The 27,881-nt window shown below is 39.1% G+C and overlaps 1 long non-coding RNA gene across 1 annotated transcript; it reads left to right on the top strand.

Annotated features, from left to right (window-relative positions):
* The first annotated feature begins 1,527 nt into the window (after nucleotides 1-1,527).
* Nucleotides 1,528-20,809, top strand: LOC148424293 (uncharacterized). The gene is made up of 3 exons (XR_015865507.1): nucleotides 1,528-1,677; nucleotides 7,572-7,675; nucleotides 20,467-20,809. It is a non-coding gene; the product is annotated as an uncharacterized LOC148424293 (long non-coding RNA).
* The last annotated feature ends 7,072 nt before the right edge of the window (nucleotides 20,810-27,881 follow it).

Genomic DNA, 27,881 nt, shown 5'->3' with positions numbered 1-27,881 from the left:
AATAATGACTATTATGGCGTCTGTTGAAGTCCACCCTGACAATTTTTACTTCTCCAGTAATGCATGTTTGGGACTCCTTTCAAAGTGCTTTCAGTCAAAGGCCGTTGTAATTTGGCAGCCCCGCAGAGTAATTTGTAAAACTATTCAAAGCACAGTCAAAAGTAAAACAAGACCGTCAATGCCTTGTGCGCAAAGGCAACCCATTTGAATGAATAAGTCGTGGAAGTGACATGGCTCTTTCTTTTCTTTTTCTTTTTTTTTTGGCGCAGACGCCAAACCTTAGGCACGTGTAAAGATAGGAAAAATTACTGGAGCTCATTTAATTTGTAATTGGCATGTTTTTACAAATTCAATGTCGTTTTCCCCCTTTAAATCAGTAAAATCTGCGAGAATTTTGAATGTTTTTTATTAGTTGTTTACGATACACTGTATGCTTTTGTTTTCACAATATATATATATATATATATATATATATATATATATTAGGACTGTCAGTGCTAAAGTGTTAAGAAAAGCTATCTAAAAAAATATCTCACTTCTCTCAGTATTATTTTCTTCTCATGGCAGCTTTGCGCAACCAAATATAGCAGCAGACAGCCAATCAAAAATGGTCGTTCTGCTTGAGTTCTACCCATTGGAAACGTGAAAAAAAAAAATCCGCACTTCGCAATGCCAATTTCAAATGTCGTATTTAATGCAAATCTTTCTCAAGCAAAATTATGACGGCGATTCTTTGAAACGAAACATATATATATATATATATATATATATATATATATATATATATATATATATATATATATATTAGAGCACATAAAAAAAAGAATAACTTGGCCCTTACATCATTCTATTTTTTTCCAAGTTGGGACACCCATGAGCCCCTAAAGTTTATGGCGCCACCCAGCCTTTCATAACAAACACATTTGAAGCGTTTCGTTCGCCGTCTCCGTGCGTACGCGTCAACTCTCCCGGTGCGTGTATATTGTGACTCGTCTATTTGGGGGGTCACATTCGCTAGGCCATGGAGTGATACGGCAAGATGAAGTGACAGTTTGTCATAAAGCGGGTCACGGGGCACCGACTGCGGAGGCGGCCCTCTGTGCTCGCGCACTGGGTATAATTAGGTGTTCATTACCATATCAGTCAATTACCAACAAGCATTCTGGCTTCTTTCTCTCAGGAATCCGGCCTTCTGGACACCAGCTCGGAGGAAGGACAGATTTTCCCGGCTGCAGAAGTAATTATTTTCTCCCTCCTTCCCCTTATTATGACTGCTAGTGGTAAAACAATAGCTTGGGTTTTTGTTGTGTTGTGTTGCTGCGGGCACCATCTGCGGTAGTGAGGGGGAGGCACGACAATACTCGTCCATATGGTCGGGGCATCAGCAGCCAGCTATATCTACTCATCAAGTCCTGTCATTGTCATCAGGCTGGGCTCATACACTAGTCCGTGTTCATCTGTCGCGCACGCGCGCGCGCACGCGCGGGAGGGGGGGAGGGACTGACGCAGCAAGAAATGGACCGATGAACTGATTTAGCAGGGAAAGATGAGGTGAGCGACGAGCAGCTGTTTGGTGAAAAACTACGGAAATGTTCATCTCCAATGTGCAGAATACACATCTTTGGCTTGATTACGAGTCATTTGGCTTACTCTGAAATTGGCATTTGAGTGCACGTGGTAAGATATCTTCCCTGGTCTTAATTGTACGTCTGATTGTCAAATCTTGTAAGCAATTTTCACCCGTACGGCTGAAACGTGTTACCTCCATCACATCAATCTCAATTCGAGATCGGTGATTGATGTTGGGAGCTTGGGGCTTTTTTAGACATTCCCATCTGTTGTCTCGCACTTACTAATCTGCAACGTAGTGCAAGCACGCTAATGTATATTAGGGAACGACTGGTATGGATTTTTTTTTAGGCTGGTAATGATATTTGAAAGACAAAAAATAGTATTGATTTCCTCCCAATGCATTTCGACGGATGTCGCGATTATGCAGATTTTCGTTATTTACCTGCCGGCCTCGTTCTTGTGTCAAATGAAAATGTGGTGCATTTTTACAGAATTAATCTAATATCTCCGAAAATGAAAATTGAGATATACTTGATTTCATTGAAAGTTATACATAGCACATAGCTCCAATATGGACAAAGTTGCAGAAAATTGAATGTTACCAAGTCGAAATTCCTGATTTTGGTGAGGAAAAAAACCGAAAAAATACATGTTTAAAAATTTGCCACATTCTTTTTGCAACGGTACTTATTGGATACTAATATTTTTTTTCACCCACTGCGTTTACAATTTGAAGCTTTTGGCTGCTTGGAAATGAACATTGAGACTTTAAGAAGGTTGTTTTTGTAGAAATCGCAAAACGGATGTTGAAAATTCATAATCCCAACAATAACTCAAAACTAATCTCTGCGACATTAGCCTGGTTTTGTGCCAATATATTGTTTAGCAAAAAAAAATAAAAAATCCATTGGTTTCCAGAATGCATTTAATATTGCAATAAATGTAATTAACAAAAAAACAATTTACATTCTGTATTCGTGTACACATTCTCATAAGCAAAAGACAAAATAATCTCATATTCTTTGTTTGAGACTGAAGTGCTTCAAAACAAGAGTGAAGGTTTAGCGGTATTGCCTTTGTTTCATATCATGGCATTATTTGAATATTTTGTATACATCTAAGTACATATTATTGGAGTTTTTAAAAGTGATGAGATAAATATATCCTGGTAAAAGATCCCTAGTCCTCCGTAAAATGATGACAATCACAAAGGAATCCTGGATGTCCAGTTGTGTGCTCCCAAACATTGTTGGTTACTTGGCTGACCCGGTGCAAAATCTCCCCAACTCCACCAAAAGGTAAAACTATGCACGACTGATCAGATATGTGTTTTTATGCTGTACAGGCGGTAAGGGGGCGGTGTAGAGGTGGTGCCAGGCCCTATTATGCGCCATTTTTATCCGCTCGGGCGTGGCCGCTTCTGAGCCCAGAAAACACATGGAAATGTATCAGTGAAGGAAAATAACGCAGGAAAATAATAAGCTCAAAATCTCATCTGTTAGCAATTTCCGTCCCCAAACAATTTATCGTTCATCCTTTGTATTTATCATTGTTAGTATGCGCGCAGAACGCTGTTAACGATCCTTATAATTCATCCAGGTGGGACAAAGAATCACGTTTTAGTGGCATACTGAGCAGATGCAGGCGGCTACGGAATTAAAGAACAACCTTAAAGTATATACGTCGCGTCGGGAGAAGGTTAGAGAAGGCGCTGGGATATAATCAGATAGCAGGATGAGCATGTTAAATTGAAAGACGACACGGGGACAAGGAATGCGGAAAAAACAGATTACTTGCCAGAGATCTAAAATGATAGAAAGGCGGAGATAGAGGGAGTGGAACGAGGGTAAAAGAAGGACAAAGCTGAAAGGCATGTGAGCGCTGAGATAACCGGTTATCCGGCATCATCTCAGCCCGTGTTTATCTTAGGAGCTTCACGCACTATCTTTCCCCATCTTACAGTCTCGCCAAATAATAGAAACCTTGAAACAAAGCTCAGCGTGGCTGGGATTTTTAATTGCTCTTCAGAATCCATAATTAACGTCGCTTTAGCATGCAGTCAGCGCACTTCCTGCCGTCACTTGTATCCAAGGTTGCTTTTGCATACGACACATCAAAGTGATTGAACGCGTCGAGATCGCCTTTGTTTGTTTGTGCTGCTGAATGATTGCGCTGAGTCCCACCCCTGCGAAATAGTTGAGGTTCGGTGCGTAAACTTATGAGGCTAACCCAAGGCTCCGCAACGCGTGGCATTTTCAGACGTTTCTCCCGCCAAAAATGAGAAAATAGGAAATGCAAGCTAACCCCTCTTTGTCAATTTTGACCCAATTTTGTCCATTGATTTAGAAATACCATAAAAAAAGCACTGGGAGGCTAAAAATTATATTTTCCGTACTATAAGGCGCACCTGAATATAAGGCACACCCTCAACTAATGACATATTGAAAACTTTTTCCATATATAAGGCGCACTGGATTATAAGGCGCACCCTCAATTAATGACATAATTTAAAACTTTTTCAATCACAATATAGTAATACTCAAACTAATAATAATAACTCAAATAATAACTCTAAACTCTCAATAGCAGAATAGCTCAATATGAGCAACCTTGTTCAACTGTAAACACACAAAAGAAACAGGTAAAGCTTACTTTATCACTTCTTTCCCCATCTACCAATCCCAATTTCAATATTGATCCATATATAAGGCGCACCTGATTATAAGGCGCACCGTCAGCTTTTTAAAAAAAAAGGCTTTTAGGTGCACCTTATAGTGCGGAAAATACGGTACTATAGATAGTCTAAACTGGTAGAGTTTTAAAACGACACCGTGTGTTTATTTCTAAATGCTTGCAAAAACTTACACCGGGTTTAACCGTGTTAAAAAAAAGCTTCACAAAATCAGGAAGTTGCTCCGGAAATCAAGTCAATGATTCACAAAATTGCTCTGCAAAAAAAAAAAAATAAATAAATCAAGCCTTTCAGTACACAATACTAATCAAACAATTCAAGTCTTAATAAATTATAGAAAAAAAAACCCTCTTTCCTTTCTAAGCACAGAAGCTCCAAAGGCATACTAATCCACAGCAGATCACAAGGATTGGAATACTCTCGCCAGGCTCAGATGAACAATAGATTTGGGACTTGTCCCTTTTCCGCCGCTGTCATTGCCCCAGGCTGCCAAGAGGTCCCGCCCTACCGCCTTTCCGTCGTCTTCTCCCGTCCTCGCGCGTCCCTCCAACCTGTCGGCCGCTGTTGTTGTTGTTGGACCAATCGGTGATGTTTGCCCTCCAGTCACCTGGCCTCACACCACAGCAGAGGGGATTTAGGGATGACGGTTGCCCCAGGCGACGCTAAGACGGACCCCGGGATAAAGTGGCAGAGGGGACGGGCGGGCGGGCGGGCGGAGGGAGAGGGAGCGGTCTGGGTCAGGTCCGGTCCTGGAAGACAACTGGACGCCCTCTCAGCTCACGGCTATGGTGGAGTTTGTCTTGGCTTCCAAAAACGCAAGGGGCAAATTCTTGCCTTGGGGGATGAGCGTTTTTGGAATTTTGAGCAAATCATAATATGAAGTAGAAAACCGCTCTAATCTGAGGGACATGTTCAAAAACATAATTTAAAAAATCTTGATACTTTAATTGCATGCAATTTGTCAAAAACTCTTAAACCAAAATTTGGGGATTTTCATGTTTTTTTTCAGAAATTTTTAGTACTGGTCAGACCCTGTGTGTGTGTGTGTGTGTGTATTTTTCTTATTTTCTCTTTATTTTTGTTTACTTTTTGCAAATATAAATCTCTCTCTCTCTCTCTCTCTCTCTCTCTCTCTATATATATATATATATATATATATATATATATATATATATATATATATATATATATATATTATACAAGAATGATTATACAAGAATTGTGATTCTCATTTACCATCATTCAGAATTGATTTTAAAATATTCTAATATCAACACAGTATTGTAAATTAAAAAAAAAAAGAAATCTTGTTTTTTACTATAAATTTGAAGAAATGTATGGGTAGCTTTCAAGCGCATTGGTTGTTTTTGTGGGAGAAGGCACATTACTTACAATTCAAAACATAATAAATTTAAAAAAAGTCCTTTTTCCTTTTTATATTCTGCCCTGATGATGTATGTAGTATGTAGTATGATTCTTTGCACGTCTATAGATTGAAGCAAAAATCGTTTTGAATCATCATATATATATATATATATATATATATATGTATATATATGTATATATATGTATATATATGTATATATGATGTAAGGGCCAAGTTATTCTTTTTTTATGTGCTCTAATATATATATATATATATATATATATATATATATATATATATATATATATACACACAATACGATAAAGGAAGACGTCCTTGGACCTTAAAACTTGTTCACATGAACTTTCTTTGAGTACAGCTGCGTTTTGCGTTGAATTGTCTCGCACATTATTTCCTTTTTTTTTTTAATATCACATTTCCTGAAAGGTATAATTACGTCGGCCCCCTTGAAATATCACCGGCGTGTTTGCTCGTGTTCATGCGGTGCTCAGCACATATAATTTAATTTGAATTCATTACTCCCCCTCCTGTCAGTTAATATATTCATGACTTCCAATTCCCTCAGAGCTGTCCCACCACCTGGAGTGTCCTCCCTCATCTGTGTCACTCCTCCCCCCCCCGCACCTCCCGACACGTCCTCCTCCTCACCCGTCCTGGCCCCGCGGGATCCCTGGGGACCCATGAAGGGGTGTTAGGGCCAGGGTCATGGAGGCTGGGGGGCCCGCTGTCATTAGGGTGCAGTGGAATGTGTTAGCGGGGACCAGCTGGGACCAGCCAACTCTGTCCCGGCCCTCTTTGGACTGGTGCTGCTGGTGTCCATGTTTGCGCACGATTAGCATGCTAGTTGTAACGAATGAGATCAAAGCTGAAGCTGCAAAGTTTCGGTTTTGCGCAGTCAAGAAAAGAAGTGGATCAAACAAATGGATTTACGCACTTTTTCAGAGCCTGTATAAAGTTGTAGCCCACAAAAACATGAAAAAAAGCATATTTTTAAGTCATTAACTAAGGTATTAAAATGAACCATTAAAATGAATGGTAATTAGCCACATTTGAAAACAAAGTTCTACTGCAAATAGATGAAATAATTTGGCAAAGACATTCTATTGAAACTGATTTTAATCATCTGAATTTGAAAACAAAGTTCCAATGCAAATGAAAAATTCAATATTATGATGACCTTGCTTTCTGCTGATTGTGCTTAAGACACGCCTACAAATGTTAGTGATGAGCCTTCCACTAATGTTTTCATTGCTAGAGGCTGTCACTTAGCTACATTAGCTTCATTTTGGAGTTTATCTTACTCTCTGACTTCCAAAACTATTACAGAAATTAATGGACTCTCTTGTTTTTGTTATTGCGTTGACAGTTTACAGTTGCACCAAGAGTTCCTTGGAAATATTGCGCTTGAGTCAAGGCCAAAATGCTACAATGATTTTTCTCTACAGAACAGTGAAATTCTACAACATTCAATGGATTGTTTATCATCTAGATTTTATCATCTAGTTTTTAACATCAACATCTCTTATGTCCTATTCCTAAAATGTATTTTAAGTATGTATACTGTATGTATATCTGTGCAGATATATGTATTTAAATAGGCATATATATATATATATATATATATATATATATATATATATATATATGGACTCACAATCAAATGCAATCTTTTCAGCAAAATAATTCATCAATATTAAAAAAAAAAAAAAAAATTGACAATCAATGAAAACCTCATCTGAGAGTGGTTGAGGAGTCCAGTGCACATTTGTGACGGAAGAGCCCAATCCTCAGCTTCAAAACGTTCTTCCCCTCCTTTAATATTCCCTCTAACTTTCATGTAGCACCTTTGTACCAGGCCCTCGACCCACAATGACTGAATGTGTCCCCTCTGTGTGTTAAATATTTCATGGTGGGGAGCAGCTCCGAGTTTGATCTTTGCGGGGTGCCAGTGTTGCAGTTCAAAGGAGACGCCGGTTCCTCTGACAGCCAGCAAGACGTGCGAGAAGGAGGAGGAGATGTTTGAGGTAGGCGGCGGGGGGAAAAAAACAGAAGGGATGAAGCACAGCTCACGCGCTCACTTGAAATTCAGCACCAGCGATGTCCTGGACAGCTCCCTTGGTTTTCAACACAATGAAAAACAAGGGCTTGTCAAGTCCAATATATTTATCAGCGCATGTAAAAATATATCTACGTCAAATTCCTCACATAGGCCATTAGAACTTGATGCGTGCAATGTGCCTGCCTGCTCATCTTTTCGCCTATTTGTTCATGCACGTATTGTATTTGCATATTTCCGTCTGTGTGTTAGAGAAGGAAGAGGGGAGGCTTCATTATTAATCAGTGCCCGGGCTTAATGACTGAAAATGAGCCGTAATTATGGGCTGTCAGTCTAGCCCCTGGCTCCCCTCTGCTCCTCCATCTCAGGGGTCTTTGTCATCCCCCCCCCGCTCACTCCCTCCCTTGCTTCACCACACCCAAGATACTCGCATCTATCTATCTATCTATCTATCTATCTATCTATCTATCTATCTATCTATCTATCTATCTATCTATCTATCTATCTATCTATCTATCTATCTATCTATCTATCTATCTATCTATCTATCTATCTATCTATCTATCTATCAAGGTAACTAGCTAGAACGCAAGTAGTTAGCTAGCTTTATCTATCTATCTATCTATCTATCTATCTATCTATCTATCTATCTATCTATCTATCTATCTATCTATCTATCTATCTATCTATCTATCTATCTATCTATCTATCATAGATAGCTTGCTAGCTAGCTAACGAGCTAGCTTATCTATCTATCTATCTATCTATCTATCTATCTGTCTGTCTGTCTGTCTGTCTGTCTGTCTGTCTGTCTATCTATCTATCTATCTATCTATCTATCTATCTATCTATCTATCTATCTATCTATCTATCTATCTATCTATCTATCTATCTATCTATCTATCTATCTATCTATCTATCTATCTATCTATCTATCTCTTATTTAGCTGGCTAGCAAGTAGATAATCATCTTGTAAGCTAGCCGTCTAGCAAGTTGTCTAACGAGCTAGTTTACTAACTTACTTAAAATGCAAGTCCATGGTTGTGATTGAATTATAATGAAACAACACACAAGTGCGATATCTTGATTGAATGAATTGATTTAAAAAATACATAGAAAGGAAAAACAAACATAGTAAGAACAAACAAAACAGACAATAAAACAATAAAGGATGATTTTTTTTTTTTTAATCCGAGATGCAACATCTGGTTTACAAGGCTTTACGTGAAAGATAAAGGAGCAGAATAATCTGTAAGACAGAAAACAGCAACAAAAAGAATAATAATAAAAATACCCTATACACATGTTGAAAAAGGAACATGAGTAGGAAAATGTACTGTATATATTTTTTTTTAACTCCTCCCCTTTTTTTATACATGAAAAACTTAAAATGTTTCTTTGATTTTTAGTCATGTTTTACTATTTATTCCTTTGTTAACAAAATGTTATACTTTTGAAGTTGTTGTTTTGAAGTTATATACCATTATTTTATAGGCCCGGCCCACTTGGGAATCGATTTTCTTCCATGTGGTCCACAAGCTAAAACGAGTTTGACATTCAAAAGCATGTATGTATTAGCACAGCGTGCAAAACTGTTTATTTATTTATTTTGTGTACATCACAGTCCAGTCTTCTGACCAAACCAGGTATTAAATTGCAGTTTCTAATAATATCAACTAAATAGAGTCACAATGATCATTTTGTCATGATCATGTTGCATGTTGCAGAGCAGTGGTTATCAACCTTTTTAATTATGATGTAGACCTTTCTGGAAAATTGTGTCACAATCGCCAAAGTGCATCTGTATGAAATTTAATAGGGGTGTACCGCGTTTTACACTGTAACACAATATAGCAATCGGTCGCTTCATGTTCCAATTAATTTGTTCTTAGTTTGTAAAGAAACATGCACTGTTCCTGCAGACTAAACTATAAATATGAGCTTACGTTGTCATTCACTTCGTCACCGTAACCAGCCGAATGACGCACAGAGAACATAAATCAGGAAACGGAAATGCAACGCGACCCGACAAATTAAAAGCATACATTTCAAAATAAGATAAAAACAAACTCGAACGCTTAAAGAATTCTTAACATAGTTATTATCTAATATTACTTCGTTATTTGATTAATACAGTACTGTATAATGTACTTTTTTGCTTTTTTCAATTTTTGTACATTTTTGCACATTTTTTAAATGCTTTTTTATTTTGCAATATTTTGTATTTTTCCTGGAAAAAAACGCCAAGTACTGAGACCGCGATATCTGAGACCGCGAAGTCGGAGGGATCACTGTAATGCCTTTTATTGTCATTGTATGTGAGCGCCATCCCGATTGGCGCGTATTAAATATGAAGATGAATGGAATAAATACGAAAGAAAAGAAAAGCCGACCGTTTCATCGGGTAAATATCTCGAAACGTTCCAAAGAAGCGTTGTCATTACGGCACAGCGTTCACATCCATCTCCAAAGACACGCTTGGCATGTCGTCGCTCTAACTGGATGTTAATGTTGATTTCACCTTTTGTTTTCTTCCCCGCCGTTTGCTTGTCTCTTTCTTCCCCTCACCCGCCCTTCCTGCTGCGCTGTGCACTTAAGCTCATCGTTATGCGGCGTGCGGTTTGTCAGTGCTGATGATGAATTTGTTTATGAGTGGAGAGAGCTGATTTCCCCTGAGTGGTCCTTCCTCCTTCTCTGTACTTTTCCTTTCTCTCCTTCCTTCTGTATCTACCAACCTGTAAAAAATATGCTCACTTTCTCACCCTGTCTTTTAGACTCCTGTAAAGATTCTTTTTCCTTTTTTTTCAGCAGAAGGGGTCAATAACCCACGGCTGTGTAAACAATGGCTCATATATTTATTTTTCTGCTATTTCTGCTATTTTATAACGCTATTGTCATGATGCGGTGTAGTAGGATTCGGAAGCAACTTCCGGCACGTATTTATGACAAAAACAAAGCGGGATTGGAGCGTAAACATCCTTAGCAGTCAGGTCTAGGAGAGTACTTGTTATAATCTGACAAAGATTTCACGGAAGGAATTCAAAATACGGACAAAATATAGGGCTTTGTGCCAAATGGGACATTCATTCTTAAATGACATTCAGTAGCAAGGCCAGTAGCAAGGTCAATGCCCTGTAAGGAAAAAAAGTTCTGTTTTTTAGCATTTAGCCGTTTTGCTAATACATTAGAAGCTATTTAGAGAGTTTTCAAGAGCCGGAATAAGTTCTTCCAAAAGTTCTGACGGCCCCGGCGTCTTCCATAATTCAATTTTTTCGTTCTTCCTTCATTTTGTCCTCGTGCTCCTCCTCTCCCTCTCGATTCTCCACCTCCATGTTTTCTTTCTCTGACTCCTCTAACCCTCACTCTGCTCACTCTTCCTGCTCTCTTCATTTGGCTCCACAGGGGCAGCTTACCTATGTCTTACTTATAACAAGGTCAAGCTCACCCTGAAGCGGATTGGCTGACGATGTGTTTGGTGTAACAAATCGGCTCCTGTTTTATGTGAAAGGGGAAAAAAAGAACATGGTAAAATGTAAGAGTGTATAAGGTTTGATGAATGGAGGAATACATTTCTTTTTCTGCTATATTTTTGTGCTATCCATGTGCTCCACTTGCTGCCTGAGACAAAAGGCAAAACAGTCAAAATCACACCAAAAAAATCCAACAGTGGCCTTAAAGCGCTCACACAATAAGTCACATGTTTCTTGTTTAAGTCGTCAGCATTTGCGACTACGCGGCAAGTTTAAAAACGTTACCGCTATGCTATTTTGACGCTGGCAACAATACAAACCATCATGTCTGACAGGTCCCCCTCCTGGGCCTTTCAATATAAACACGCTGTTTTGAAGCCTGCCTGCACACGCACACACGTATCGCAGAAACAGAGGCAAGCACAGCAGCGCGCATGCATACACGCGCTAATATCCCTGTCGGAGGTGGTGGAAGTGGCGGCGATAATCAATTAATCTTTGCAGTGTTTTTTTTTTTTCCTCTCGCAGAGAGCGCCAACATATGGCTCGCTGGCAGACGCTGTTTTTAATTTACTTCTTGCTTCTGCTGTGAAAACATAACAATACACCATCTAAGTTGATAGTAAGAGGATAAAGGAAGACACGCCGCATTATACGCATACAGGGTGGAGGATAACTGATATGTATGCACATTAAAAAAAAAAATGGCTGACACGTTTGTCTTTTAACCTTTGAATCAGGAAGTGGTAACAATTTGCAAAGGATTTCACCACGAATGACAAAAATCCATCCTCCAGCAAAATATTATAAATGGTATAGTATTTTTGGAATACAAATGATTTCTGATGACTTAAAAAGACATCACAGTTGCTCACGGAACGACCAATCACAGCTCAGCTTCGAAAGTTGCGTGACCAAACTCAGAAAACAGCGGAGCCGAAATCGGTGCATCACATAAACCGTCATTTAAAGATTACACTGGCGAGGCATTCACTGACTGCTCAAAATGTGGGAAATCTGAATTACATATCATTTACGGATATAAACACAATATGACATTTGTTCTGTTTTGCTGCAGTTTGTCGGCAAACTGTTGGTGCGCCTGATAAATAGCAGAGTTTGAAACTAAAATTAAGGGTGCGTCTATAGTAGGGGAATTACGGTAAATTTCCAAGCCAGCAATTGGGAATAATACCGCAGAAGGTAAATGATTACAACTGCATCTGTTTAGCTAAAGAAAATGAGTGATTGAACCCATTTTTTTGTCATCGTATATCAATCCTTCGATCTGCCACAATAGCGAATCCTATTTCAATTTACTCCGATTGTTTTTCGAAGCTACGCGGTGGTGAGATGAATGACGCCAACTCATTCTCCCAAGCTTCTCGACAGATCTAAACATTCAAGCCAGCGTCAGGAAACAAAAACATTTCTCGCTACATTTAAACCTGCGTTAAAAAAAAACATTTTCCTCATCAAGTGTTTTCTTGTTTCCTCTCTGTTGATTTGACAAGTTGTTTTCATTGTAAGAAGTGTGTAATAATTAGCGTAGCACGATGCGAATAGCTCAAGGCTACTCTCGACGTGCTTCGGCGCTGTAGTATATTGCTTTGGGAAGCTGTGGGAGGGGGGGGGGGGGGGGGGGGGGGGGGCAAGGAGGCCAGCTATTCTCTGCGCCGGCTTGTGTGGGTGTCAAAAGGAGGAGAGCCGAGGATAGGGAGGTCGGCGCTTCCGCGGAGGAGAGGTCAAGGGCGGGCGCGCGCGCGTGTGTTTGCGTGAGATGCGGGGGTCTCAGGTGGAATAGGAAATGTGTGCGTTGGCGTGCCGCTAAGGTGTGTGTGCATGTGTAAGGCGTGTGGCAGTGATGAATGAGGCGTGCTCATGTGGTCTCTCGCCACACATATTACGGTCAAACAGACAATCCATCAGGAGATATTGGACCGGAAGATTCCGTCGGTACCGCGCGTGTCGTCGTCTCCCCAGACGCGCGAATGATCAAATCTCTAATTTGTTTTTAAACACACACCGCGATTCATTTAGGCGAAATATTCATTCGCAGTTCGTGTCGGAAATTACGCGGGAGGTTTATCGGAGCTTTGGTGATTTTAATGGTTGTGTTTTTGAAGGAGGGCAACGTGGCGGAACGTTTGGACCGCGCGCTCAAAAGATTTGAGTTGAAATCTTTGCGCTGACCTTTCTGTGCGGTTGTTTGTGAGGGTTTTCTGCAGGTACATGTTTTTTTTTCCCTCTCACAAAAAAAAAGAAAAAATAAAGCATGAATTTGAGCTTTGAAGTGATTGCCTATATCAGATGGCGGTTCAAGTACTACTTGGGGTACATGATGCTAATTCAGGGCGTTGTACAGGAAGTTTTAACAGGATGTCTGCAGGTGTCAACAAATCGAATTGAATGTTTTTATTGCCATGACAGGAAACTGTATTTTTTTTCAACTTAAGAGCAAATTAACTGCAACATTAACTTATTGCTCAATCTAGAGGGGAGATTTTTGACATTTATACAGGGGTTCAGCAGGTATCGGTAAATTTAATTGAGTGCTCTTATTGTCACGACAGGAAACGATATTCTTTTTCAACTTAAGAGCAAATTAATTGGAACATTAAATAACTTATTGCTCAATCTAGAGGGGAGATTTTTGACATTTATACAGGGGTTCAGCAGGTATCGGTAAATCTAATTGAATGTTTTTATTGCCACGACAGGAAACGCTATTCTTTTTCAACTTAAGAGCAAATTAATTGGAACATTAATTTACTGCTCAATCTAGAGGGGAAATTTGTGACATTTTTACAGGGGTTTAACAGGTATCGGTAAATCTAATTGAATGCTTTTATTGTCATGACAGGAAGCAGTATATTTTTTCAACTTAAGAGCAAATTAATTGGAACATTAAGTAACTTATTGCTCAATCTAGAGGGGAGATTTGTGACATTTATACAGCACTCCTGCGGGTATCAGTAAATGTAATTGAATGCTTTTATTGCCATGACAGGAAACATTTTTTTCAACTTAAGAGCAAATTAATTGGAACATTAATTAACTTATCGCTCAATCGAGAAGTAGGATTCGTGACATTTTTAATAAATCAGACACTTGATGGCACAGTAATATGTTTTCTTTGTTTTTTACCCCATGCAAAAAGGCTGTAGAATAAAAAAAAAAAAAAAAAAAACTTTCACAGGGGATACATCATCAGGAAAAAATGTTGTGGGCCGCTGGTGTGTACTGAAAAGGCATTCACATATAAAACATTTTACGAAGGAGTCACTTTAACAATCAAGCAAAAAGTGTTTTGCCTTCCAATTAATTTGCTCTTAATTTGAAAAGAAACATCTGGATTCCCCGCCGCAACATTAAAAAGAAAACATTAAACGTGGTTTGCTCTCACCTACAGAAACCCCGTTAAAATTTCTCAAGGCTTAACCCAAATAAATTGACTCGCAGCAGCTATTGCGGTAAATATTGTTGCCATTTCTTTCCGCAAATACATAAAAGCAAAAACTCATTGCACACAGATGACATCTGTGTTATATCTTGAATAGAGCAAGGCTCCCGCTTGAGTGTCATGATGGCGTTCATTTGTACTTCCCGAAAGGGTCACGCCGCCTCTGGCGATTCTTTGCATGCGTGTCAGAGCGATGGCGGCGTTGAAAGAAGTGTAATTGCTTTTGGTTTGAATCGAGGAAGACGCACGTGACTGTCATGGTCAGCTCTTGTTTCGTAGCAACACCGAGCTCGCTTGGCTGGATCGCGATGGCAAGGGTGCAAACGTGAAAACCGCGTGGTCCGTTGGTCAGATTTTGCCTGACGCAATCGCGTATCAGCTAAAATTCGTAGAAAAGCTATTGCCCCAAAATTCAAATAAATCAGTTCATATTGCCCGGTTCATATTGAGTTATGCTGCCCTGCTAGTCGACAGATGGCATTCTGAATAATGCGGTGGACCCCCGTGTTACAACGTCTCTGACTTACGTTTTTTCGTTCCTTTTTTATGACATCATCCCGGATTTGCAACTGTCATGACCCTAGGGGATTGGCTGTAATTTTCGTTTCCATCTGCAGGCGTTTTTAGGTAACTACTCTTATTTTCACCCGTCACTGCAATTCTGCTATTGGTCGGCGTCTCCTCACGGAGATGGTGGTCTGCTATTGGTCGGCCTCACTCGTTTCAAAATGGCGGAACTGTAAGGCTTTGTTGGATTGCGAGTGGTTACAAAACAGTATTTATAGTGCATTTTACTGCTTAATTCAAAGTTGAAAGGATGAGGCATGTGTCCCAAGATTGCTAATGATGTTAAAGAGGGAAGTAAAAAAATGATTTTTATGGAAATTATGCTGGAGATAATCAAGAAATACAAAGTACGCTACTTTTACTTGGCAATATGGGCAAAAAAAGCGGCACTCAAAGATAAATAAATCCTTTCTATGTTTTTTGTTTATGATGTTTTCTGATTGTATACATATACATTATATATACGTAGCATTTTCTATACCATTTTGGTACCAATTTTTAATATGTATGTACAATTTTGATGTTTTTACCTGGTGTTCTAAACGCATAAGCTATTTAACATAGGTTTGGATTCGCCTTACGACCCCAAGCGCGGAACGGATTCATGTCGTAAAACTTTGCTCTACTTTCAGCCATCAAATTGTCAGATGTGAGTGAGTGAATTCAGACATGAACGAGATACATTATGCAGATCAGCGATATGAAATAAGTCATTTCACAAAGCTAGTGCAGTGCCCTAACAGTTCCGACTCCCCGCGAAAAGCAGACCCGCCAGTTAAAACGGCGTTGATGGGAGCGAGGACAACCGCTGAGTTGTGCTCAGGTGCGCAGCGGTGAAGGCCAATCATCACAGACCTGCTCCCGCCTAATGAAAGGATCTCCATGATCCAGCATCCAGGACAGGACAACCTGACCCTCATCCACCGACGCTGCAAGCATCGGGCTCCAGCTGCCGCAACGCACTTATGATATGGGCTGATTATAGGGACGCGGGGACGCACGCTCTGTGTCTCTTACGCAAAAATTACATGTCGAACTCCCGTCAAATAACGTACGGTTCAGAACATATATATATATATATATATATATATATATATATATATATATATATATATATATATATATATATATGTATGTATAATATATATATATTTTTTATATTTATATTTTTATTATATATGTATTTTTTTTTTCTAAATTATATATGTGTATATATATATATATATATATATATATATATATATATATATACACAAACACACATACATCAGGGAAAATACCAGTTTGAGATTAATTACTTCCATTCATAGTGTTGTTTTTTTTTTTTTTAACCACGTTAATCAATTTTTTTTCATCTTTAACTTGATGCTTTCTCACTGATGATTACATCAATTTTCATACATTGTACTTCTTGTTCTTGAGTCGTTGGGGGTTGGGAAACAAAGGCCAATCACACACTGAAGTAGATGCTGATTGGATGTCATTGTGTTTGAGATTACCTGTTGGGCCCCTGTTTGGGTGGGGGGGGGGGCAGAAGGAAGACGTGAAAACGGAAGAGCATGCGAGAGTTGTCGGGTCGATGAATGGTAACTTTAACTTAGCGAGATGCATTATTTGTAAGAAAAAGCCAGCTTACTTTTGAAGAAGCTCAAGTTTAGCTTACCGCATCAATGCGAAGCACCCAGCTGCGACTGCAGCCATTGCTAACGATAATAACAGAGACAGTTAGGGAACAATCAGAATATTTTTGTTAGACAAATTCAGGGCAGTCAGAGGCAATACAATACATCCGTGAATTATTATATTTTAATTTGTGTAAAAAATAAATAAATAATGCGATCAACATGATATGTTTACACGAGCAAGAATAACCACAAAAGGTAAGATTTGTAATTCAAAATATGATATTGAAAAGTATGCCATTTAAACTCTTGCTTTGCCTAGTAAATATACTTGAGTGGGAAAAAATTGGTAAATAGTTGTAATTCAAATTAATTAAATATCTTAATTGGCAGGTCCGAGTTTACAAACATCACACATAAACATAATTTACTTCCATTAAAACCTGCAGTAGTCAGACGGATTAATTAATTTTCTCCTGCCATATTTTCTTTTGTAAGATTCAGTACATTCAGTGCAGCGATGTTCTGTACAAGGTTTTTATAACCAACATCGCAGCAGAGGAAAAAAAAATATTGCAAATAGTGCTGGCATTTTTGTTTTTAAACACAAATGTCAAAGACTTTCTAAAGATCTAAGCCTTGAGATGTTTCACTGACAGAAATGTAATTATGCTATTCATATAACACCATCTTTCGCCACCTGTTTTTCTCAAAACATTCCCCCAATTTAATAAACGAAGTTCTGACAGAAATACTGTACATTCAGTGATCTTTGGATTTAATTATACTTATAAGGACCAATACAGGATAGAGGTAAAGCTTAATGTCGAAAAAATCTTGAAAAAATGTGTGTGTATGTATATATATATATATATATATATATATATATATATATATATATATACACCTTTAAATTTTGTACTATAAATCACCTTTTTTTTTTCTAATGACTTGAGCCCTGAGACTTATACCAGTAGTACTCGCCACCAGGGGGCAGTCCACCGGTAAAGAAAATGTGTAAATCTACATATATATATATATATATATATATATATATATATATATATATATATATATATATATATATATATATATACACACACACACATACTCACCTTTAAATTTTGTACTATAAACCACCTTTTTTTTTTCTAATGACTTGAGCCCTGAAACTGATACCAGTAGTACTCGCCACCAGGGGGCAGTCCACCGGTAAAGAAAATGTGTAAATCTGATGAGTTCATGGAACAACTATTAAGTAGAACTGAAAAGATGAGACTCAATGGCTGAGTTCAAAAAGAGTTTTGAAAGTATATGTTGCAAATTTAATTTGAATAGGAACTTGTACAGACGTTTCGTGCAAATTTTATAGATATATTCATATTCTGTAAGTATATATATATATATATATATATATATATATATATATATATATATATATATATATATATATATAGCCATTCTTTCTCAAAAAAATCTCCACTGTTCAAGGTCAATGCAATCCCCCCCAAACAATGCAAATCGGATAATCTAAAGCACATACGATCCCGTTTTCAACACAGTGAATGCGTTCGACTTGGAAGGCCTTTTCTTGTCGAATGATGACACAAGCAAACAGTGCTTAAGAATTTGCCAAACGGACATAATTGCGTTAATGGACTCAGCGTATGCATTAGGAAAGCAATCCTGTCACTATTCACTCGGAAGCCACGGGTGAAAGCTACTGTGGGGCGGTTGTCATTAGGGCCATGGCTTCAACGCGCCCGTGACAAGGCCACAGTCAATTGTGCACTTACTTTGCATTCAGCCTTTCGACTCGTGACCCCCCCCCCCCCCACCACCACCTTCACAACCTCGTCTCTCCACAATCCCCGCATCTTCTCATCGCCAACCATTCGCTTTGATTTCTTTTGACTCCCATTGAATAAATCCTTTCGCATTGTCGCGAACATTGTGGTTATACATGGATGGACCGAAAAAAAAAAAAGTGGTAGAGAAGCGCCTCTTCGCTGCAAAACATCTCCATAATGAACTGCGGCGATTTCAATGCAAATGTACGAGTGTGCAAACAAATGCGGTCGTTTCAGGGGAACATCTGCCGAAAAATTACTCGCAAAAAATGTTAATGCCATGACAGGGCCGCTATATATTTATTTTTAAATTAAGAGCAAATTGATGGGAACATCTAGTCATTTATAGCTAAAACAGAGGGGGAGCCATTGAAAGAAGACACTAGAGAGCTGAAATTTCACCCAGATGATGACAAGATGTCAAAGTTCATCCTGGTATGACCACTTAGTTATCACATGACCAGGAAGTGTGTCATTTCTTGGCTAAAATAGAGAATGGTGGCCAAAAAAATGGTGAAAATACTGCACGTGTTAAAATGTGCATTTTGGCAATTTTTAGACAACCCCTACAAATACTGTAAATTTCAGACTATAAGCCGCATCTTTTCATGATTTGAACCCTGCGGCTTTTAGTCCAGTGCGGCATTTTTTTACTAGCCAGATGTGACTCAAAGACCGAGTTCAAAAAGAGTTTTCAAAGTATAAGGGGTGAATGAAAAGGCTTTGTAATTGTCATGTGACCTTCACATGACATTTGCAATAAAATAAGATTTTTTTTTCCAGTTACTTTTCGGTTTTAGACTAAGCTGTAACCCGTATAAACACTGTAAAAAAGAGTAACAGTTGTTGAAAGTTTATGTTACTTTTTTTCTGTTCATGTTAAAAAGGATACAGGTTTATGTATACATACAATTTTTAGATAATAATTATATTTTAAATTCGTGTGGGGGTGTGCATGAAAATTTTCTCTTTTCTATGGCAAAATATAAATATGAGGATCAGTCAGTTAACCGAAGAAAAAGTGAAATATTTCTTAGCAAATATGTGATGTTACGACCTGCTTTTTATAATCCAGGTTGGGTTATCCGTGACAAATTATTTGAATTATTTATTTATTCTGCTCAATATTTGCTCAGCGGCTTGCATACTGGTGTGCCTTATCATCCGAAATTGACAGTACAGTACAGTAGAGCAATAGCGTTCAACGTCGCCGTGATGAGCGTCAACTTCTAGTTGACGCAGCAAAGCGAAAATAAATGTACGAATACAATGGCCGGCATGTCGGATTGTTCGTAAGACGGAAGGTTTGTGCGTAAGCGGGGGACAAAAAAGTCGAAATGTTCGTAAAAGAGGGTGTTCGTAAACCGGGGGCCCACTGTATTTTATTAGCATAAAATTTTAACATACGCCGCAGGCCACTCAAAAGTGAAAAGCGGGCCAGGATTGGCCCACGTGCCATAGTTTGGACACCCCTGTTTCAAAACGAATTAAATCGAAAGAATGCTAAAGTCAAGGTTCAATTTTTGGACAAAACCATGACCCTTTCGTCAGAACCCGTAGCAAAAACGATCGGGGGGCTGCGGGATTGGAAAGCGAACCCCGCCAGCTATTTCACTTCATTCATTTCGTCTGTTTTGTTCCAGCGACCAATCCCGCTCTTAAAATCAAATTAGCCAAACAAATCAAGCATATGATGCAGGCTTGCTGATTGCTGCCCCCCCACCCACACACCCCCATTTTATTGGCATTTTTCTCCCCTCCCTTTTTCCTTTCTTTCCTCCTGAAGTTGCAGCTTTCTCGCCACGAGGGTCCCTGCGGACCGGACCAGATGTTCCAGGCAGCACACTTCCCCACTCACCGCCTCATGGAATATTCATAGGCAACCAGGCACCACGGAGCAGCGCAGCACCGCGCCGCGCCGCGCAGACCAGAACCCGCTCGCTCTTTTATTTATTTATTTATTTATCTATTTATTTATTTTCGACGCCCGGCAGCCCAACGCATAAAAAGACGTCCGGTGTCACGTCCCGTCGGGTTCTCGCTCACGCCCGGATGATCAATAGACACGAGCCACGTTTGATATCGGTTGATACTTGAACGGGCTTTGATCCTCCCCGCCCGTCTTTATTTCTTTCACGGTTGTTTTGAGTTCTCTCGTTTTCATTTGGCAGAGTTGTGATGGCCAATGGCTGATGTTTGTCGGCGAAGCCTCTAATGGCGGCGCTTAAATACAATACTGTTATTTACAACCCCGCCGGATGCGATGGGACACTTAAATTCTTTCTTTGGGTTAATTGTCCTCCGGTAATGCATCTTGATGGGTTGCGAGTGGCATGTTTTTTGTTTTTGTTTTTGTTTTACAATGGAAGGGAGCTTTTAGATGAGAGAAAATGAAAGTCCATTTTAGATGTTCTGATGTTCAAGATAGCTTTGGCGCAGGGGTGTCCAAACCTTTTCTTCCGAGGGCCACAGAAGGAAAAAAATCATACAATGCAGCTTGAACATAGATAAATTGTGTTATGGGGACTCCATTGCAAAATGTATAGTGTGTGCTTTCATTTGTTAAGTTTTATATGAAAATAGCATGACGGGGAAAGTTTTTTTTTTTTTTTTACCTTTTCAAATGAAGAGTAGACCAATTGGATCGTAAAGCAATATATTGCCAAATTGTAATCGTGACCCCGCTGTGAGGGGATTATTTTTCTCTTTTCCAATTAAGAGCAAAGGAGCTGGAACATTGAACAAATTATTGCTAAACAGTGTTGTAGCGACTCCATTGCGACGCACTTTTTCCTTTATTTTGTTAAGTTTTGGATGAAAACGCCATAAGGGGATTATTATTGTTTTTCCCTTTTCAAATTGAGAGGAAAGGAACTGGAACATGAAGCAGCTTATTGCTAAACTGTGTTATAGCGACTCTTTTACAAAGATTGTCAAATTGTAATCGTGACGCCGCTGTGAGGGGATGATTTTTTCTCTTTTCAAATTAAGAGCAAAGCAGCTGGAACAAATACAACAAATTATCGCTAAACTATATTGTAGCAATTCCACTGCGACACATTTATTCCTTTATTTTGTTAAGTTTTGGATGAAAACGCCATAAGGGGATTATTATTGTTTTTCCCTTTTCAAATTGAGAGCAAAGGAACTGGAACATGAAGCAGCTTATTGCTAAACTGTGTTATAGCGACTCTTTTACAAAGTTTGTCAAATTGTAATCGTGACCCCGCTGTGAGGGGATGATTTTTTCTCTTTTCAAATTAAGAGCAAAGCAGCTGGAACATTGAACAAATTGTTGCTAAACTGTGTTGTAGCGACTCCATCGCGACACATTTATTCCTTTATTTTGTGAAGTTTTGGTTGAAAATGCCATAAGGGGATTATTATTGTTTTTCCCTTTTCAAATTGAGAGCAAAGGAACTGGAACACGAAGCAACTCATTGCTAAACTGTGTTATAGGGACTGTTTTGCGAAGATTGGCAAATTGTAATCGTGACCCTGCTGTGAGGGGATTTTTATTTCTCTTTTCAAATTAAGAGCAACGCAGCTGGAACATTGAACAAATTGTTGCTAAACTGTGTTGTAGCGACTCCATGGCGACACATTTATTCTTTTATTTTGTTAAGTTTTGAATGAAAATTATCGTTTTTCCCTTTTCAAATTGAAAGCAAAGGAACTGGAACATGAAGCATCTTATTGCTAAACTGTGTTATAGCGACTCTTTTACAAAGATTGTCAAATTGTAATCGTGACCCCGCTGTTATTTCTCTTTTCAAATTAAGAGCAAAGCAGCTGGAACATTGAACAAATTGTTGCTAAACTGTGTTGTAGCGACTCCATGGCGACGCATTTATTCCTTTATTTTGTGAAGTTTTGGATGAAAACGCCATAACGGGGTTAAACGCCATAACGGGGTTAGTTTATGTTTTTTTTTTTTTTTTTTTTTTTTCCCCTTTTCAAATTGAGAGCAAAGGAACTGGAACACGAAGAAACTCATCGCCAAACTGTGTTCCAGCCACTCTTTCGCGAAGCGTTACGTGCCCTCGTGTCATTGAGTTTGATACGGACGCGCGTTGTCGACACAGACCCGACCGGTGGCGGGGTCAAAGGTCAAAACCCGAGGGCCCGGAAACGCAGGACATTTCCAGTGTATCGTAAAAACAAATGAGCTTTGCGGGTACACGCGGAGGCACGGAGCCAGGCGCTACCTCTGCTCCACTTGACTGGCGTCCAAAATGACAGCTGACGGCTGGCGCAGACATCATGGACGAGCAGATGTGGAGGCAGCTTTCCAAGCGCGCCGACACTTCATCCCTTCGCTCCCCGTTCCCTTCTCCTGCCGCCTTTTTTTTTCTTTGGCTTTTCTTCCTTCAAGCAGATGCTCATTCGTCAAATGGATCCACCTATTGTATGCTCGTCTCATTTACACACTCGACGGTGTTTCCTTTTTCACTTTTTGGGAAAAAAAAAAAAAAAAAAAAGACTGAAAAACGCCCCTTCGGTGTCCCAGCATGCACCTGTGGTAAATAGCGCTCTACCAGCTGAGGCACAGCTGACGACTCTCTGGCCCGCGCTAGGCGCTATTTCCACTCACGCTAATCAAAATGCTTTCATCACTTGCTAATTAACTTCTGATATCATTCTTCAATATTACATTTCCTAAATAGTATATTTGGCCGTCCTGCGTTTTTGCTTTTTTAATTAGCATTTATTTCCTTCTTATGCATTTCGATACTTGACGTTTACCGTAAGTTTTGCACTGTAAGCCTCTACTTTTTCTCATGCGATGAATCATGCGGCTAATAGTCCAGTGCAGGTCTTCTGCAATTTTTTTTAATACTATTTTACTATGCTATACTATTTTACTAGGGGGCACTCTTCACGAGTAAACACAAACAAGCTTGTTATTGTTGTGTTGGTGCTGTACTCTAACAAACACGCACGATCCGCAAGTAAACTTGAACAGGCACGTAACTGTTGTGTTGGTGCAATATTCTAACAATGCGACCGTCTGTGTTATGATGTTGCTGTAACCAGGCAGTTGAGAAAAAAAATTCTTGATTCCAAACAAATGTTTAAAAAAAAATCTTCCATCTCCAATTGTTACCTATACTTTTTAATGTGATTTATTCGAGTTACAGATTTTTTTTAATACTATTTTACTATACTATACTATTTTACTAGGGGGCGCTCTTCACGAGTAAACACAAACAAGCTTGTTATTGTTGTGTTGGTGCTGTACTCTAACAACCGCACGCACGATCCGCAAGTAAACTTGAACAGGCACGTAACTGTTGTGTTGGTGCAATATTCTAACAATGCGGCCGTCTGTGTTATGATGTTGCTGTAACCAGGCAGTTGAGAAAAAAAATGCTTTGATTCTAAACAAATGTTTAAAAAAAAAATCTTCCATCTCCAATTGTTACCTATACTTTTTAATGTGATTTATTCGAGTTACAGATTTTTTTTAATACTATTTTACTATACTATACTATTTTACTAGGGGGCGCTCTTCACGAGTAAACACAAACAAGCTTGTTATTGTTGTGTTGGTGCTGTACTCTAACAAACACGCACGATCCGCAAGTAAACTTGAACAGGCACGTAACTGTTGTGTTGGTGCAATATTCTAACAATGCGACCGTCTGTGTTATGATGTTGCTGTAACCAGGCAGTTGAGAAAAAAAATTCTTGATTCCAAACAAATGTTTAAAAAAAAATCTTCCATCTCCAATTGTTACCTATACTTTTTAATGTGATTTATACGAGTTACAGATTTTTTTTAATACTATTTTACTATACTATACTATTTTACTAGGGGGCACTCTTCACGAGTAAACACAAACAAGCTTGTTATTGTTGTGTTGGTGCTGTACTCTAACAACCACACGCACGATCCGCAAGTAAACTTGAACAGGCACGTAACTGTTGTGTTGGTGCAATATTCTAACAATGAGGCCGTGTTCCGTCTGTGTTAGGATGTTGCTGTAACCAGGCAGTTGAGAAAAAATATCTTCCATCTCCAATTGTTACCTATACTTTTTAATGTGATTTATACGAGTTACAGATTAGTCTGAGACTGAAAAAACATTAAAAGTGCATGAAATAAAACAAAAAATGTCAATCCTTATTCAAACTAAAAATATTTTTGACCAGCTGAACAATTAGATGTTTTTAAAAAAATTACAATACAATACAAACATATATATATATTTTATATAAATAATAACCCCATGGCCTGGACTTTGGGTGTTATTTTTGTCTGGCTTCAGGTAGATCATTTAAATTTGTCTTGAATTGAATAAATAAAGAATGACTTGATTATTACAATTATTATTTTTAAAATGTAGCGTTACCCTCACTTTAGTGGCAAAAATGGCTTTTTGAGTATTAAAGGTTACCGGCCTGCGGCCAATCTGCAGCTAGCGTCTCTGTCCAGGTCGACTTTATTGCAATCACTCAATGTTTACGGCCACTGCTGCGCCACAAGATAGTAACCCTAGCAGCGGGGAAAGAAAAGCGGGCGGAGCTTATCGGGAGCGCGGGTCAACTAGGCCAGTTAATAATGTTGTTATCACACAGGCAAGGAGGAAGGTAAATAAACCAAAAAGGGTTGAATCAAAGGAAGGAGGTCTATTTGAACAGCGTTTCTTTTTTTTTTTTAAATGCATTTTGATGCGACTTCAATTTAATTCCCACTTCTGTATGTTGGACATAGGGTGCGGGAACAGTACATGATTCCTTTCAAGTTGAGAGCAAATGAATTGGAACATGGCACAACTTATGTGCGGCGCTAGTTAGGCGGGAGTTGATTGAAAAAATATTTCACAGGTGATATATCATTGAAAAAAAATCCGTCATTTACAATATTGTTTATGCGTTTCTCTTCATGGAACCAAGACTGAAGTGCAGACCTTTCATCCATGATCTGCTATCTCAATGAGGAGAAACACTTTTTCTTTTAGTAGTAACTGCTGTATACTCCGTTAGTTATTCCTGAGTACACATACGTGACGGGCAGTTTGTCACATTCCACATTGCTATAACCAAATCCGTCTTTGCTTATAGACAAAACAATATTTACTTGTCATTCCCTCCGATTTAAGTCTAAATAGAACATTTGAATAAAACATGGCTCGCTTGTGTGCCCGCGCATTAGTTTTAACACAGCAGAAAATAGATCTCAGCAGTTGGTGAGCAGAGGCAAAAACGTTGTTCCTCAAGGCACAATTGTGAAGAGATAAAAGAGGAACAAGGGTTCCTATCTCTGGTGTAAAAATAAAACAAACACATATTGTAGTTTTTTGGATTGTGGATTAAAATGGGGGGGTGGGGGGGGGGGGTCAAAAATGTTGCATACATCTCCTCCCAGTCATCCCCTCACATTGAGACAAACCTCATAAGATATGCTTGTAGTGTTGAGAAGAAGGCATGCTCCGCAGAACAAATGGTGTTAATTTGCCGCGCCTCTCTGAAGCTGCACATTAGAGAGAAGCCTTTAGGGAGTGAGGGAGGGAGTCGGAGATGTGGGGATGGGTGGGGGTGCTGGGGGCGGGCGGGCAGGCAGAGGATGGAGGGAGGAGGAGGAGGAGGCAGCAGCTGTGCTGGAATTAATGTCTGCATGCCAAATTAGAAACACCATGCATCTCCGTCAAGACAAAAAGGGAGGAGATGGAGGTAAAGTAGAAGATAGATAGATAGATAGATAGATAGATAGATAGATAGATAGATAGATAGATAGATAGATAGATAGATAGATAGATAGATAGATAGATAGATAGATAGATAGATAGATAATTGTCTCTAAAGATAGATTGATGATATCTAGCTAGCTCGATAGCGAGAGGGATGATTGGATTGATGATTGCCAGCTAGATGTATGGATAGCTGTATAGCGAGGTAGCTAAATAGATGTGAAATAAGCTGGAAGGCTAGCTTGCTAGATGCTAGCTAGCTCTATCGATACTAAATAAGCTCGATACGCGCCTGGAACTCTAGATGATTGGCTAATTATTTAGCTAGATAGATTGATGGGTAGCTAGCACAATAAACGGATGCATGGAATGATAGATGAATAGATAGATATATGTATGGAAAGATGGATAGCATGCCAGTTAAACATGTGAAATAAGCTAGGAAGCTAAATAGCTAGCTAGGTAGCTAGCTACTTAGACGATAGCTAGCTAGCTCAGTAGATAGATGGATGCATGAATGGACCGATAATAGCTATATATATATATATATATATATATATGCTATATGTAGCTTGTGAGATGGATGGATGGATGGATGGATGGATGGATGGATGGATGGATGGATGGATGGATGGATGGATGGATGGATAGATAGATAGATAGATAGATAGATAGATAGATAGATAGATAGATAGATAGATAGATAGATAGATAGATAAATGCTAGCTAGCTAGTTCAATTAATGGATGCTAGCTAGCTCACTGAGTAAAAAGATTAGATAGATAGATAGATAGATAGATAGATAGATAGATAGATAGATAGATAGATAGATAGATAGATAGATAGATAGATAGATAGATAGATAGATAGATAGATAGATAGATAGGTAGGTATGGTGGACGTGTGCAGATGTGTAGTGACGAGTCTGACAGAAAATCCTTGCAGCTGGACAGGTACGGGCCACCAGTCTCAGCAGTGCACCCTGGAGACGGAGCATACATCGCATTATCAGGCAGAGGATCAATAATGAGCGTACAGACTCTCCCTAATGATGGCTGCAGGCCACAGGGCAAGAGGCCTCAGGGTAGCGAGCTGGCAGGACAGCCCTTATGAATACAGGATCAGACTGGAGCTAAGTGTGTGTGTGTGTGTGTGTGTGTGTGCGTGTGCTGGATACAGGTCGAGTGCGTTTGCGAGCATGTGCGAGCGCCCGTATGGGTGAGAAGTATGTCAGATGAAGGACACAGAGAGCAGATGGTAAGTTGGAACTGTATGAACACCTCGCCTCATCTCTCCCTGTACATCATTCAGCACTAGACTTTCCCCTCTGTCCTTCACCTTTTTCATGCTACGGTGCTACCTGGTCATGAATGATTTGAAGAAAGATGGTACATGGAGATTTTTTACAGCGGAACGTACATGCGTGTTTAGAAATAAAAGCAACTTTTTTTCAACAAAACACAGAGACACTGGGTTTGTTAGAATACTGCACCGACACAATAGTAAC

Source organism: Hippichthys cyanospilos, chromosome 4 (assembly GCF_059441005.1).
Source record: "Hippichthys cyanospilos isolate Australia breed blue-spotted pipefish chromosome 4, RoL_Hcya_1.0, whole genome shotgun sequence".
NCBI classification, from domain to species: Eukaryota; Metazoa; Chordata; class Actinopteri; order Syngnathiformes; family Syngnathidae; genus Hippichthys; species Hippichthys cyanospilos.
This window is presented reverse-complemented; position numbering and strand designations above follow the sequence as displayed.